Consider the following 16,074-nt stretch of genomic DNA (forward strand, 5'->3'; position numbering starts at 1 on the left):
CTCTACAGAGTTAGAGGAGGAACACCAGATGCTAATAAAAGGGAAAGGTGTGTGTGTGCCCCCAGTAGATGGGAGGGACCTTGGATGAAGGACCAGTATTATTCAATGCTGCTGTTTTATAGTTTAGGTAACTCCATTTAAAATAATTTCTCTAATGTCTAAATCAATAAAGAAAAAAAAAAAGAAAGAAAATGAAACGACAAGAGGAGTCATAGGAAAGTAGGTTTCTTCTCTTCTACGAGGGTTTTTGTTTGTTTTCCCCTTTGTGTACTGATAATTGATTTAATTATAATTTACAATATATGGTGCACTATGCTCATAGGTCCCTGATGCTAGTTCAGTCTTTATCTATTATCCCCATCTCTATATCTTTATCTCTGTCTGTCTCTATCTCTCTCTAGTTTGGTTTTGGACTTATGCTCAGATCCCCACCCTCATTCATCATTCTTGACACATACCTGTATAAGAACCAATTCATTCGACTAGCTATTTGTAAAATATATGGAAATGGCTATTTTTTCTTAATTTACAGGCAGAATACTGTGCTATTAATATCTTCTTCATCCCTTAAATAATTTAAAAACTGTATCTCTGCTGACCTATGGCTCACTTCTTTGTACACTTCCACAAGATTCCATTCCATGCACTCCTAAATCCTAGTTTCTGTTCCACCTGCGACAGACATCTAGATTGCCTTGCTATATTAGGTGCCACAACCCTTTCTGCATATTTCCCTCACAAATTATGTGAAAGTATTTCCTAGGAATTCATGTAAGGCTGGAACTGCTCTGTCATGGGGTATATATACCCATCATATGACAAAATGTCACCAGATATTACTATCATCAGCAGCACACAAGTATTCCTGTTACTCCAGATTCTTGCCAACAGTTGGGTAGACTAAACTTTCTAATGTTTGTCTCTAGTTGGTAGATAGTGGGCTTCCTAAGTAGCTCAGTGGTAAAGAATCTGCTTGCAAATGCAAGAGATGAAAGAGATGCGGGTTTGATTCTTGGTTTGGAAAGATTCCTTGGAGAAAGAAATGGCAACCCACTCCAGTATTCTTGCCTGGAAAATCCCATGGACAGAAGAGCCTGGCAGCCTACAGCCTGTAGGATCTCAAAGAGTCGGACACAACCGAGCAACTGAGTGTGCTCACACACACACACACACACACACACACACACACACACACACACACACACACATACACACAATGGGTATATAGTAGGATCTCATGATCATTTTAACTCACATTTATCCAATGATAAGTTGACTATTTTATATTCCTCATGCCCAGAACTAAATTTTTAAAGACTTGGACAAATTCTTAGAAAAGTATAACTTTCCAAAACTGAACCAGGAAGAAATAGAAGATCTTAACAGACCCATCACAAGCACGGAAATCGAAACTGTAATCAGAAATCTTCCAGCAAACAAAAGCCCAGGACCAGACGGCTTCACAGCGGAATTCTACCAAAAATTTAGAGAAGAGCTAACACCTATACTACTCAAACTCTTCCAGAAAATTGCAGAAGATGGTAAACTTCCAAACTCATTCTATGAGGCCACCATCACCCTAATTCCAAAACTAGACAAAGATGTCACAAAAAAGGAAAACTACAGGCCAATATCACTGATGAACATAGATGCAAAAATCCTTAATAAAATTCTAGCAAACAGAATCCAACATCATATTAAAAAGATCATACATCATGACCAAGTGGGCTTTATCCCAGGAATGCAAGGTTTTTTTAACATCCGCAAATCAATCAATGTAATACACCACATTAACAAATTGAAAGAAAAAAACCATATGGTTATCTCAATAGATGCAGAAAAAGCCTTTGACAAAATTCAGCATCCATTTATGATTAAAACCCTCCAGAAAGCAGGAATAGAAGGAACATATCTCAACATAATAAAAGCTATATATGACAAACCCACAGCAAACATTATCCTCAATGGTGAAAAATTGAAAGCATTTCCCCTAAAGTCAGGAACAAGGCAAGGATGCCCACTTTCACCACTACTATTCAACATAGTTTTGGAAGTTTTGGCCACAGCAATCAGAGCTGAAAAAGAAATAAAAGGAATACAGATAGGAAAAGAAGAAGTAAAACTCTCACTGTTTGCAGATGACATGATCCTCTACATAGAAAACCCTAAAGACTCTACTAGAAAATTACTAGAGTTGATCAATGAATATAGTAAAGTTGCAGGATATAAAATTAACACACAGAAATCCCTTGCATTCCTATACTCCAATAATGAGAAAACAGAAAGAGAAATTAAGGAAACAATACCATTCACCATTGCATCAAAAAGAATAAAATACTTAGGAATATATCTACCTAAAGAAACAAAAGACTTATATATAGAAAACTATAAAACACTGATGAAAGAAATCAAAGAGGACACAAACAGATGGAGAAATATACCGTGTTCATGGATTGGAAGAATTAATATAGTGAAAATGAGTATTCTACCCAAAGCAATCTACAGATTCAATGCAATCCCTATCAAGCTACCAATGGTATTTTTCACAGAACTAGAACAAATCATCTCACAATTTGTATGGAAATATAAGAAACCTCGAATAGCCAAAGCAATCTTGAGGAAGAAGAATGGAACTGGAGGAATCAACCTGCCTGACTTCAGGCTCTACTACAAAGCCACAGTCATCAAGACAGTATGGTACTGGCACAAAGATAGAAATATAGATCAATGGAACAAAATAGAAAGCCCAGAGATAAACCCACGCACATATGGACACCTTATCTTCGACAAAGGAGGCAAGAATATACAATGGAGAAAAGACAATCTCTTTAACAAGTGGTGCTGGGAAAACTGGTCAACCACTTGTAAAAGAATGAAACTAGAACACTTCCTAACACCGTACACAAAAATAAACTCAAAATGGATTAAAGATCTAAACGTAAGACCAGAAACAATAAAACTCCTAGAGGAAAACATAGGCAAAACACTCTCCGACATAAATCACAGCAGGATCCTCCATGACCCACCTCCCAGAATATTGGAAATAAAAGCAAAAATAAACAAATGGGACCTAATTAAAATTAAAAGCTTTTGCACAACAAAGGAAACTATAAACAAGGTGAAAAGACAGCCTTCAGAATGGGAGAAAATAATAGCAAATGAAGCAACAGACAAACAATTAATCTCAAAAATATACAAGCAACTTCTGCAGCTGAATTCCCGAAAAATAAACGACCCAATCAAAAAATGGGCCAAAGAACTAAACAGACATTTCTCCAAAGAAGACATACAGATGGCTAACAAACACATGAAAAGATGCTCAACATCACTCATTATTAGAGAAATGCAAATCAAAACCACAATGAGGTATCATTTCACACCAGTCAGAATGGCTGCTATCCAAAAGTCTACAAGCAATAAATGCTGGAGAGGGTGTGGAGAAAAGGGAACCCTCTTACACTGTTGGTGGGAATGCAAACTAGTACAGCCACTATGGAGAAGAGTGTGGAGATTCCTTAAAAAACTGGGAATAGAACTGCCATATGACCCAGCAATCCCACTGCTGGGCATATACACCGAGGAAACCAGAATTGAAAGAGACGCGTGTACCCCAATGTTCATCGCAGCACTGTTTACAATAGCCAGGACATGGAAGCAACCTAGATGTCCATCAGCAGATGAATGGATAAGGAAGCTGTGGTACATATACACAATGGAATATTACTCAGCCATTAAAAAAAATACATTTGAACCGGTTCTACTGAGATGGATGAAACTGGAGCCCATTATACAGAGTGAAGTAAGCCAGAAAGAAAAACAACAATACAGTATACTAATGCATATATATGGAATCTGAAAGATGGTAACGATAACCCTATATGCGAGACAGAATAAGAGACACAGATGCATGGAACAATTTTATGGACTCTGAGGGAGAAGGTGAGGGTGGGACGTTCTGGGAGAATGGCATTGAGACATGTGTATTGTCATATGTGAAACAGAGCACCATTCCATGTTCGATGCATGTGACAAGGGCTCAGGGCCGGGGCAATGGGATGATCCAGAAGGATGAGAGGGGGAGGGAGGTGGGTGGGGGGTCCGGGAAGGGGAACACATGTAAACCCATGGCTGATTCTTGTCAATGTATGGCAAAAACTATTACAATATTGTAAAGTAATTAGCCCCCAACTAAAATAAATAAATTTATTAAAAAAAAAAAATAAAGACTATATTTTAGAACAGTTTTCAATTTACAATAAAATTGAGGTAAAAGTAAAGAGATTTCTTGTATATTCTCTGCTCCCACTCATGCATAGCCGTTATCAACATTCCTTACCAGAGTGGTATGTTTGTTACAACTGATGAATTTAAACTGACACCATCATTATCATCCAAAGTTTACAGATTTCATTACAGTTCACTTTTGGTTGTGTAATATTTATGGATTTGGACAAATGAATAATGACATATATCCATCATTGTGATATCAAGTAGGGTATTTTCATTGTCCTAAAAATTCTCTGTATTCTGCTTATTCTTCTCTTCCCAGCCCCTTCCCCATCCTTGGGGAACCACTGATCTTTTCACTGTCTCCATATTTTAGCCTTTTCCAGAATATCAAATAGTTGGAATTGTATAGTATGTAGCTTTTTCGAATTCACTCACTTACTATCGAATTAAAAAAAGACGCTCACTTATTATGGACTTCCCTGATAGCTCAGTTGGTAAAGAATCTGCCTGCAATGCAGAAGGCCCCGGTTCAATTCATGGGTCAAGAAGATCTGCTGGAGAAGAGATAGGCTACCCATTTCAGTACTCTTGGGCTTCCCATGTGGCTCAGCTGGCAAAGAATCCGCCTGCAATGCAGGAGACCTGAGTTTGATCCCTGGGTTGAGAAGATTTCCCTGGGGAAGGGAAAAGCTACCCATTCTAGTATTCTGGCCTAGAGAATTCCATAGACTATATAATCCATGGGGTTGCAAAGAGATGGACATGACTGAGTGACTTTCATTCACTTATTATTATTAATTTAAGGTTTCTCGTGTCTTTTCATGGTTTCATATCACATTCATTTTAGTGCTGAATAATATTCCATTGTCTGGATGTACCACACTTTATCTCTTCATTTACTGAAGGACATTTTAGCTATCTCAGAATTTGTCAATTATGAATAAATCTGCTATAAACATCCATGTGCAGATTTATGTGTATAAAAATTTTTTCAACATTTTTGAATAAATACCAAGGAGAGTAAGTACTGGATCATATGGTGGCAGTGTGTGTGATTTTGTTTAAAAAATAAAAAAAAGACAAACTGTCTTGCAAAGTGGCTGTAGCTATATACCATTCTGCATTCCTACTAGGTGTGAATGAGAGACTATATTTATGAGAGCATGTTTATGGAATTTCTATTCTATTCTATCACTCTATTTGTCTATTATTTTGCAAATACCACATAGTCCTGATTACTGCAGCTTTATACTAAGTCTTGAAGTATGGTAGCATCAATCTTCCAACTTTGTTCTTGTCATCCAATATTGTATTGGCTATTCAAAGTCTTTTGCTTCTCTATATAAGATTTTTACAATCAGTTTGTCAATATCTTGACACAAAATAACTTGCTGAGATTTTGATTGGAATTTCATTGAATTTAAAGATCAAGTCGAAAAGAACTGACTTTTTGACAATATTGAGTCTTCCTATCCATGAGTAAGGGCTTCTCTGGTGGCTCGGTTTGTAAAGAATCTGCCTGCAATGCCAGAGACCTGCATTCCATCCCGGGGCTTCCCCTGGAGAAGGGAAGGGATACTCACTCCAGTATTCTGGAATGGAGAATTCCATGGACTGCATAGTCCATGGGGTTGCAAAGAGTCGATTATCCCCCTCTTCATTTATTTCTTCTTTGCATCAGAATTTTGTAGTTTTCTGCACATAGATCTGACATATACTTTGCTATATTTACACATAAATATTTAATTTTACAGGGAAGTGCTAATATAAACAGTTTTTAATTGCAAATTATGTTTTTAATTTCAAATTCCATTTGTTCATGGTTGGTATAGAAAAAAGCAATCGATTTTTGTACATTAACTTTGTATCTTGCAACCTTGCTTATTAGTTCCATGAGGGTTCTTTTTGTCAATTATTTTGGATTTTGTATTTAATAAACATGTCATCCATGAACAGAAACAGTTTCAGGTCTTCCTTGTACACACACACACATACACACCTTTTATAGCAGACTACTTTTTTTTTTCTTATCTTTCTATTTGAAGTATAGTGATTTACAGTATTGTGTTAGTTCAGGTGTAGAGCAAAGTGATTCAGTTATTTTTTCAGATTACATTCCATTATAGGTTATTACAAAATATTGAATATAATTTCTCATGCTGTACAATAAATATTTGCTTCTTATCTATTTTAAGTATAGCAGTTTGTACCTGTTAATCCCATACTCTAATTTGGAGCAAACCAAGATGGGACAAATTATCTCTTTGGCAACCATAAGTTTGTTTTCTATGTCTTTGAGTCTGTTTCTGCTTTGTACACGAATTCATTTGTATTATTTTTAGATTCTACATATAATTGATATCATATAGTAGTTGACTTTCTGTGACTCACTTCACTAAGTATGTAATATTCTCTAGGTCCATCCACGGAGAAGGCAATGGCAGTCCCCTCCAGTATTCCTGCCTGGAAAATCCCATGGACGGAAAAGCCTGGTAAGCTGCAGTCCATGGGGTCACTAAGAGTCGGACACGACTGAGTGAATTCACTTTCACTTTTCACTTCCATGCATTGGAGAAGGAAATGGCAACCCACTCCAGTGTTCTTGCCTGGAGAATCCCAGGGACGGCGGAGCCTGGTGGGCTGCCATCTATGGGGTCACACAGAGTCGGGCACAACTGAAGTGACTTAGCAGCAGCAGCCAGCAAGATAGAGGGAAAACTAAGTAAATTTGATAACCCAGAAACTAATAGATGAAGATAGAAAAGATGTCACAGAAATCAAAAAAGAAAAAAAATGACAAAGCAAGAATGAGGGAAGTGGATAATGACAGGTCCATCCCTGTTGCTGCAAATGGCAGTGTGTCATTGTTTTAAGGATGAGTGATATTCCTTTACCTGTATCTTTCCCATATTCATAGCAGCACTATTTATGACAATCAAGATATGATAACAACCCAACTGCCCATTAACAGTCTACTTTTTCATCAAAATGACTAACATTATGAGGACTACTTATATTCCTTTCTATAAATTTCCTATTTAATCTCCCATTCTTTTAATGTTAAATTTTGTGTTTTCTTTGTTATTAATTTTAGGAACTACTGTAAATTTTAGACTTAATTTTAATTGGTTTTAGACATTGCAAATATGTTGTTCTATGCTGTCAATCATCATAATTTTGTTTGTCATTCATTGAAGAGAAATCTTAACTTCACATGTGTCTTTAGGCATTTTTAACAAAATGAAGATGATACTTTCAGTTAGTTTGACAGAAAAGAGCAAAAACATTCTTCATATTCTTGATTCAAACATCACTCTTACCTGGCATAGAATTCAGTTCATTTCAGTTGCTCAGTCATGTCTGACTCTTTGCCACTCCATGGACTACAGCACACCAGGCTTCCCTGTCCATCACCAACTCCTAGAGCTTGTTCAAACTCATGCCATGAAGTCGGTGATGCCATCCAACCATCTCATCCTCTGTTGTCCCCTGGCATAGAGTTACCAGCATTAAATATAACACTTTTCTTCTTCCTGGGCTTACTAAAGGTCAAAACAGCTCATTTTGTCCCTGTTACACAATCTGTCAATAAGAAAAACAATTAAAGATGATGATTAACTGTTTAAAGTCTTGTAAAATTTTCATGAGTAATCTAAATTTAATTATTAAGAACAAGTGAATTAAATAGATATAAGACAAAAGTTTATGAATGGACTTTTCAACCACAATTATGTTTCATAGTATGTCAATTTAAAAATAATTTCCAAAACCATTTTGAGTACCTGAAACTTGAAAGTTATACTGAATTAAGTTAAATGATGGATATGCATTCCACACCTAGATCATTTTCAAATAAGATAAAATACTGAAACGTTAATTACTGAACACAGTTTTGTCCACTTTTGGTTTCCTTTTACAGAAGAACCAAACTTATTTGAATCTATTAACAAATATGTTTTGGGCCACAGTGGAAAATTTGCTGTTAGAACGAATATGATTCTAGAAATTACAAAGTGCATTTATAAATTGAAATTTACGTAATGCTAGTTTAACAGGCAGTCCACACTTGCTTACTTTGTACTTTTCACTAGGAATAAAGGATTCTAAGGGTTAAGAATTCTAATCGATAAGCATAATTAAAACTTGTTAGAAATAGCAAGGGTTAAAGGAAACAACTGTATATGAAACATGGGTGAGGAAAGTAACAGGACTGCTTATACCAGGATGAGAAAGAAGAAAAAAACATAAGGCAAAATATGAACGGATATTAAAAAAAAAAAAAAGTTATGGAAGGTTTGTGGAAAAAGAATCCGGGGAAAGAAATCTTATGTGTGGTCAAGCTAAGACTGGAATGGATTCATTTGTTTTTAAATAATGATTTTTAATATCAATTGCACACTGGTACAAAATTATAAATTTGTTTTCTCTCTGCTAACACAACACAGTTTTATTTGACTAACGGTCTGAACTTGATCAGAGATTATATAAATTGATTTTTGTTGGTTTGTTTGTTTACCATTTGAATAATTTACCTTGAAAGCAAACAAACATGACCCATAAACAGTGAGAGTACAGAGCCAGGCTCTACTTAAAAGAATCAATAGACTAAAGTTGTTTGCTCTGATAGCAAATTGCTAGATTTGTTAGCATTTACATATGCATTGTTTAATCTATGAAACTGTTCTTCTATTGGTGTAGTGATTGCTGTAGTTTCTACTTCTTCAGTAACTATGCCAAAACCCATAATATAAAATATGTAAAATAAGCAGGAGTGAAACTTAAACAGGTCTATGAAAAACAGCATGAAAAATCATAAGAAGATTTACGAAACAGCAACCTAAGTCAAAAACAAAGCCATCTTATTTCTAAGAAAATGTTTTCCCACAAAATATGGTTGATTAAGCTATCTTTAGAAAGCAGAATCCACATTAAAGAGTTTTTAATTTTAGCCTTGAATGCTCCTTTCCAGTTGCCAAAAAACAAAGCTATCCCTTTGGACTTTCTAACCCTATGTTATTTTTTTCAGATTCGATAATCTTCAAAATCTTTGAAAAACTGAATCTACCATTTCCCTTGATGATTCCATGACATGTAAGGCTCTACTCAAAATTTAAGTCTTTTTAAAATTGTGAGGTTTCTTTTAGGCAGGAATTCTGAAGAAATAAAAATACTAAAGAAAAATACTTATTGTCAAAATCCAATCAGGTCATATCCACATGATATCAAAATAATAAACTGATTTTAAAAATACTGACGAAGTGTCTGTCAACCTAGATTTTAGTGTCATAAACCCAGAAAAATATTAATAGTAAGTATCTAGAAGATAACATGACAGTTCCACAATTATTTCAAAAACTCTCAAGTATAGTAATTTGACTTGTTGTGAATTGCCTCAGAGGAAAGAATCAGACACAGACAGCAACATTGTAGCTTAATTTAATAAATGATATTCTAAAACTGGAGTAATTCAACAATCAAATGAACAGACTCAAATAACAGGGAGCCTGTTACAAAAATTAAGCTAACCCTGGAATCTTGGCATTGGCACACGGAAAGGAGAAGAAAATGATGGCTGGAAAAGAAACAAAAATAGTTATTTGGTAATTTTGTTTTACAAAATACAGTGTTTTTTTTTTGACAGGTAATAAGGTAGGAGGGATTGAGTCTCATTCAAAATCACATATAATGCTATGATTTCCATTTTCTTTACTGCTCTTCCTGCTCTTTCTTCAAAATATGAGATGCCAAGTGCCCTATACTCTCTTCTCCCTTCTCCTCTAAGTTAATCCTATGTTTATAAAATAATCTGAAATTAAATGTACAAATAAAGTTCTTTATAAGTAACTGCATTTTAACCATGAAGAAATTTTCACATTAGTGAAGATAATGCTATGTTAAAATTTCTGAAATTGTTCATTGAGATTAAAACAATTAGCAACAATGCTCAGAAGTAAAGCTTTCTGGCTGTTTTTCAGTCGTTCAGTCGTGGCTGACTCTTTGCCAACCCATGGACTGCAGCAGGCCAGGCTACCCTCTCCTTCACCAGCTCCCCGGAGCTTGCTCAAACTCATGACCATTGAGTAAGTGATGCCATCCAACCATCTCGTCCTCTGTTGTCCCCTTCTTCTACTACCTTCTATCTTTCCCAGTATCAGGGTTTTTTCTAATGAGTCAGTTCTTTGCATCAGTGGCCAAAATACTGGAGCTTCAACCTCAGCATTAGTCCTTCCAGTGAATATTCAGGATTGATTTCCTTTAGGATTGACTAGTTTGATCTCCTTGCAGTCCAAGGGGCTCTCAAGAGTCTTCTTCAACGCCACAGTTCAAAAGCATCAATTCTTCGGCGTTCAGCCTTCTTTATGGTCCAACTCTCACATCCATACATGCCTACTGGAAAAACCATAGCTTTGACTATATGGACCTTTGGTATCTTTAATTTTCTTGAAGAGACCTCTAGTCTTTCCCTTTCTATTGTGTCCCTCTATTTCTTTGCATTGTTCACTTAGGAAGGCTTTCTTAGCTCTCCTTGCTATTCTTTGGAACTCTGCGTTCAGATGGGTATATCTTTCCTTTTCTCCTTTGCCTCTCACTTCTCTTCTATTCACAGCTATTTGTAAGGCCTCCTCAAACAACGATTTTGCCTCTGTGCATTTCTTTTTCTGGGGACAGCTTTGATCACCACCTCCTGTACCATGTTCTGAATCTGCATTCATAGTTTTTCAGGCACTTTGTCTATCAGATCTAAACCCTTGAATCTATTTGTCACTTTCACTGCGTAATTGTAAGGGATTGATTTAGATCATACCTGAATAACCTAATGGTTTTCCCTACTTTCTATAATTTAAGTCTGAATTTTGCAATAAGCAGTTCATGATCTGAGCCAGTCAGTTCCTGGTCTTGTTTCTGTTGACTGTATGGAGCTTCTCCATCTTTGGATGCAGAGAATATAATCAATCTGATTTTGGTATTAACCATTTGGTGATATCCACGTGTAGAGTCTTCTCTTGTGTTGTTGGAAGATGGTGTTTGCTATCACCAGTGCATTCTCTTGGCAAAACTCTGTTAGCCTTTGACCTGCTTAGTTTTGAACTCCAAGGCCAAATTTGCCTGTTATTTCAGGTATCTCTTGACTTCCTACTTTTGCATCCCAGTCCCCTATGATGAAAAGGACATCTTTTTTGGGTGTTAGTTTTAAAAGGTCTTGTAGGTATTCATAGAAACATTCAACTTCACCTTCTTTGGCATTAGTGGTTGGGGCATAGACTTGGATTACTGAGATCTTTAATGGTTTGCCTTGGAAATGAACAGAGATCATTCTGTTATTTTTGAGATTGCACCCAAGTACTGTATTTCAGATTCTTCTGTTGCCTATGAGGGCTACTCCATTTCTTCTAAAGCACTCTTGCTCACAGTAGTAGATGTAATGGTCATCTGAATTAAATTCATCCATTCCGGTCCATTTTAGTTCATTGATTCTTAAAATGTCGATGTTCACTCTTGCCATCTCCTGTTTGATCACTTCCAATTTTCCTTGATTCGTAGACCTAACATTCAAGGTTCCTATGCAATATTTTTCTTTAAAGCATAGGACTTTACTTTCATCACAGGCAGATACACAATTGGGCAATGTTTCCACTTTGGCAAAGCCCCTTCATTTCTTCTGGAGCTATTTCTTGGCTCTTTTCCAAGAGCCAAGTATATTGGGTACCTACCGACCTGGGGAGTTCATCTTTCAGTGTCATATCTTTTTGCTTTTTCATATTGTTCATGGGGTTCTCAAGACAAGAATGCTGAGTTGGTTTGCCATTCCCTCTCCAGTGGACCACATTTCATCAGAACTCTCCACTATGACCCTTCTGTCTTGGGTGACCCTACACAGCATGGCTCATAGTTCCATTAATAATAAAAGCACAGTTCTAAAATTTAACAGATTTTATCCCCGGTGAAATTTTATTCATCCTTATTAGGGCATGTTTGCTCACTCCCTCCATAAGATATACATGCACACGCATACACATTCACATGCTATTTGCACAGAAATTCTGTTCTCTGTATTTAACATATAGTTACCAAAGAATCAAAAATAATATCTGGAGCAGAAGTGCTTGCTTAAATTTCTCAATTTCAGGGGTTCTTAAGGAATCAATATATACTATTAGTCCATATCTCTCAAACAGAAAGGCCCTAGTCATGTCAGAATCCTCACAATATCCAAATTTAGGATCTGATATGAATTTTCAAATATCGTTGCTTCTAGAAAGCCTTATATGTAATATTTGATTTCCTTTGGATCAACAGTGACTTGCCACTTAATGTGACTTTGTTTCCAGGAAATCTAACATTGGAAAATTTAAAAAAAAAATAAAAAACTTTTTTATTTATATGAAGCAGTGTTGAGTCATCTTTGTCTAACTATTTTCTGGTGTTAAATTCTGACAATACACTTTTGCTTGGGCTCTCAGAATATCATCCAGAAAGTGTAAAAGAACCAAATTTAGCTGAACAGAGAGCTAATATGAATTGTGATAAAGGGCCTGAGTAGCTCTTATACACTTAAAAAATGTCATGTCTAAACAACTTGAACCTAGGGAAAGATACAAATCCAAAAGGCATGCAGTCTAGGGGCAAGATTCAGGTTTGGGAATGTTGAAAGTTGATGGGACAATCAAGGTCTGACTCAAAACCCAATAAAAAAAAAAAGCAAACAATCAAACAAACAAAAAACAAAGCACATATTATAAATAAAGAACCCGTCCATAGGAAAGAACTTGCATAAACAGGTAAGTATATAGCACATATATGCCTCTTGGAATGCAAGGAGATCCAACAAATCCATCCTAAAGGAAATCAGTCCTGGGTGTTCATTGGAAGGACTGAAGTTGAAGCTGAAACTCCAATACTTTGGCTGCCTGATGAGAAGAGCTGACTCATTCGAAAAGACCCTGATGTTGGGAAAGATTGAAGGCAGGAGGAGAAGAGGACGACAGCGGATGAGATGGTTAGATGGCATCACTGACTCAATGGACATGAGTTTGGGTAAATTCTGGGAGTTGGTGATGGACAGGGAGGCCTGAAATGCTGCGGTTCATGGGGTTGCAAAGAGTCAGACACGACTGAGCGACTGAACTGAACTGAACTGGTACAGCACATAGACATTCGGCTGTGTGTGAGATGAGCATCTTCACAGTAGTGGCTCATGGGATGAAAGGGAACAGACACAAAGACTTGGATTTCTAAACAGCACAGGCTTAAAAATAACAGGTGTAAGATTTGACTTCCATATGGGATACTCAGGGAAGACCCCCAGCAGACATTTCCGTGTTCAATGCAGTTGTCTAGGAGGATCTGCTACTCAAATACTGTCACAATGTGAACCAATCACCACCTCTGGTTCCCAGAGTGGAAAGTTAGTCTGACAGGACCTGAGTACTCCTAGGACAGGCACAAAATGGATATGTACTGCTGTTAAGTCGCTTCAGTCGTGTCTGACTCGGTGCGACCCCATAGACGGCAGCCCACCAGGCTCTTCCGTCCCTGGGATTCTCCAGGCAAGAACACTGAAGTGGGTTGCCACTTCCTTCTCCAATGCATGAAAGTGAAAAGTGAAAGTGAAGTCGCTCAGTCATGTCCAACTCTTCGCGACCCCATGGACTGCAGCCTACCAGGCTCTTCTGTCCATGGGATTTTCCAGGCAAGTGTACTGGAGTGGGGTGCCATTGCCTTCTCCGATATGTACTAAGGAAAGAATTTCTGTTCTCTCTGTGCTACTTTATTGGGAAGATTTTTTCAAAATATTTATAAAATTATTTACATATGTATTATTATAAAACATATTTTTTGCTTGGTGTAATGAGAGTAACTATAGTTTAATTAATCTTTTAATTTGTAGTAATAGATTGTATAATCAACCTCTTATAATCATAGAGAAGAAAGCTTGAGCTTTGTCAGGAAACCTTTCTGTGTGTTCACCATATTTATGGAAAGAATAAAATTTTTGTTGACTCACATTTCTTCCCTTCCTTTGGCTAAGGGAAGTTGAAACTACAAATAGCTAAGGATTTTCTGATTTTTATTCAGTCATAAAATTACTGAAACACTGATTTTTTTTTTTTTTCTCAAGACATAAACATGTTGCCATGGTTATGCTTTAAATTTTTTAAGTATTATCTAAATTACTATCTATTCATAATAAGTTACGGTCAGGAGCCTCTAACCTTTAATGTTTCAGGATATATAAATCAAAATAACACTGGGGGAAGAATATTTTGAGGTTGGAATTGAAAAATCTGGAAATATCACTGGTTAAAAATAGAAAAAAAAAAGAAAAAAACCACTCTGAATTAAACTTATTTTGAAAAAAGAAATAAATACATGTTTTTTCTTGGCTCCCTTGGTTGTCATGACTTTGGCTCCAGAACAGTCACTTATAAGCATAAATTTGTTGCCATGATGTCACTCTTGCTCCAAAATTGTATGAGGCCAGTGTTGCCTAGGTGGATCTGAAAGGGAGATAATGAAAGCTGAATCCAAATAATCTTCTTTGCATTTTGTTGTTGTCAGTTCTGTTCTCAGGAGATGGTTTAGGGAGCAGGAATCATTGAGATTCTAATTTCTAGTAATGAGGTTTTCTCCCTTTACTCAGAATCAATATTTTAGAGTGAACTTGGTATCTCTTTCTTGCCCCTCTCTCCATATGCTAGCAAGTATTATTTTTGATTTTTCATCAATAATCTCTCTCATAAATGTCCCTCTTTCTCTCCACATTAAATAGCAGAAATAATAATAAAAATATATTAATGATCAACTATTGAGCACACTGTTAAGTAATTCACATATATTTTCTCAACTAATCATCACTTCTGCATTTTATTAGTAAGGAAAATGAAGCTCAGAATATTTAAACAAATTGCAACAAATCACAAAGGAAGAAAGTAAATTAGAATTTGAAACAAGGAAAGCCTGTGCTTTTAAGCACTACTTCACACTTCCTCTTTCTAGGTCTGACCTTCTGCAGACACTTCCTGGCTTAAATTTTCTTCAATAGCACCACTTGATTTAATTTTCATAATATGTTTTATCCATGTCACTCTCCTTTATAAGGTTGTTGTTGTTCAGTCGCTCAGTCGTGTCCAACTCTGCGACCCCACTCACTGCAGCACACTAGGCTTCCCTGTCCGTCACTATCTCCCAGAGTTTGCTCAAAATCATGTCAATTGAGTTAGTGATGCCATCCAACCATCTCATCCTCTGTCATACCCTTCTTCTGCCCTCAATCTTTCCTAGTATCAGGGTCTTTTCCAATGACTCAGTTCTTCACATCATGTGGCCACAGTATTGGAGTTTCAGCTTCAGCACCAGTCCTTCCAGTGAATATTCAGGGTTGATTTCCTTTAGGGTTGACTGGTTTGATCCCCTTGCTCATTGCCATTTACTGCAGTGATTTAGATTCTGGGCTCTAGCAGGTGACCTACCTGATTAAAGTACATCAAAGTTCCTAATGTCCTCTTTGTTGGATTTTAAGCTCTTCAAGTTTAAGACTGAGTCTTACTGATCCACAAATCTGTGATAAGTCCTGGTTCATATATAGTAGTTTTAATCTGCTAATACCAAACTCCTAATTTATCCCTCTCCCAACTCATTTCCCCTTTGGTAACCATAATTTTGTTTTCTATGTCTGTTTCTGTTTTGTAAGTAAGTTCGAGCTGCATTTTAGATTCCACTTACAAGAAATTTCATATCATGAGATAATGGTATTAGGCTCTTTGTTACATGGTATAAGAGAAAAATACAAAGAACAGATATACAAGGATGTGGTAAAATAATCACAAAGACATAAAGTAAGGT

Source organism: Giraffa tippelskirchi, chromosome 4 (genome assembly GCF_054371585.1).
Source record: "Giraffa tippelskirchi isolate mGirTip1 chromosome 4, T2T-mGirTip1v1.2.pri, whole genome shotgun sequence".
Taxonomy (NCBI): domain Eukaryota; kingdom Metazoa; phylum Chordata; class Mammalia; order Artiodactyla; family Giraffidae; genus Giraffa; species Giraffa tippelskirchi.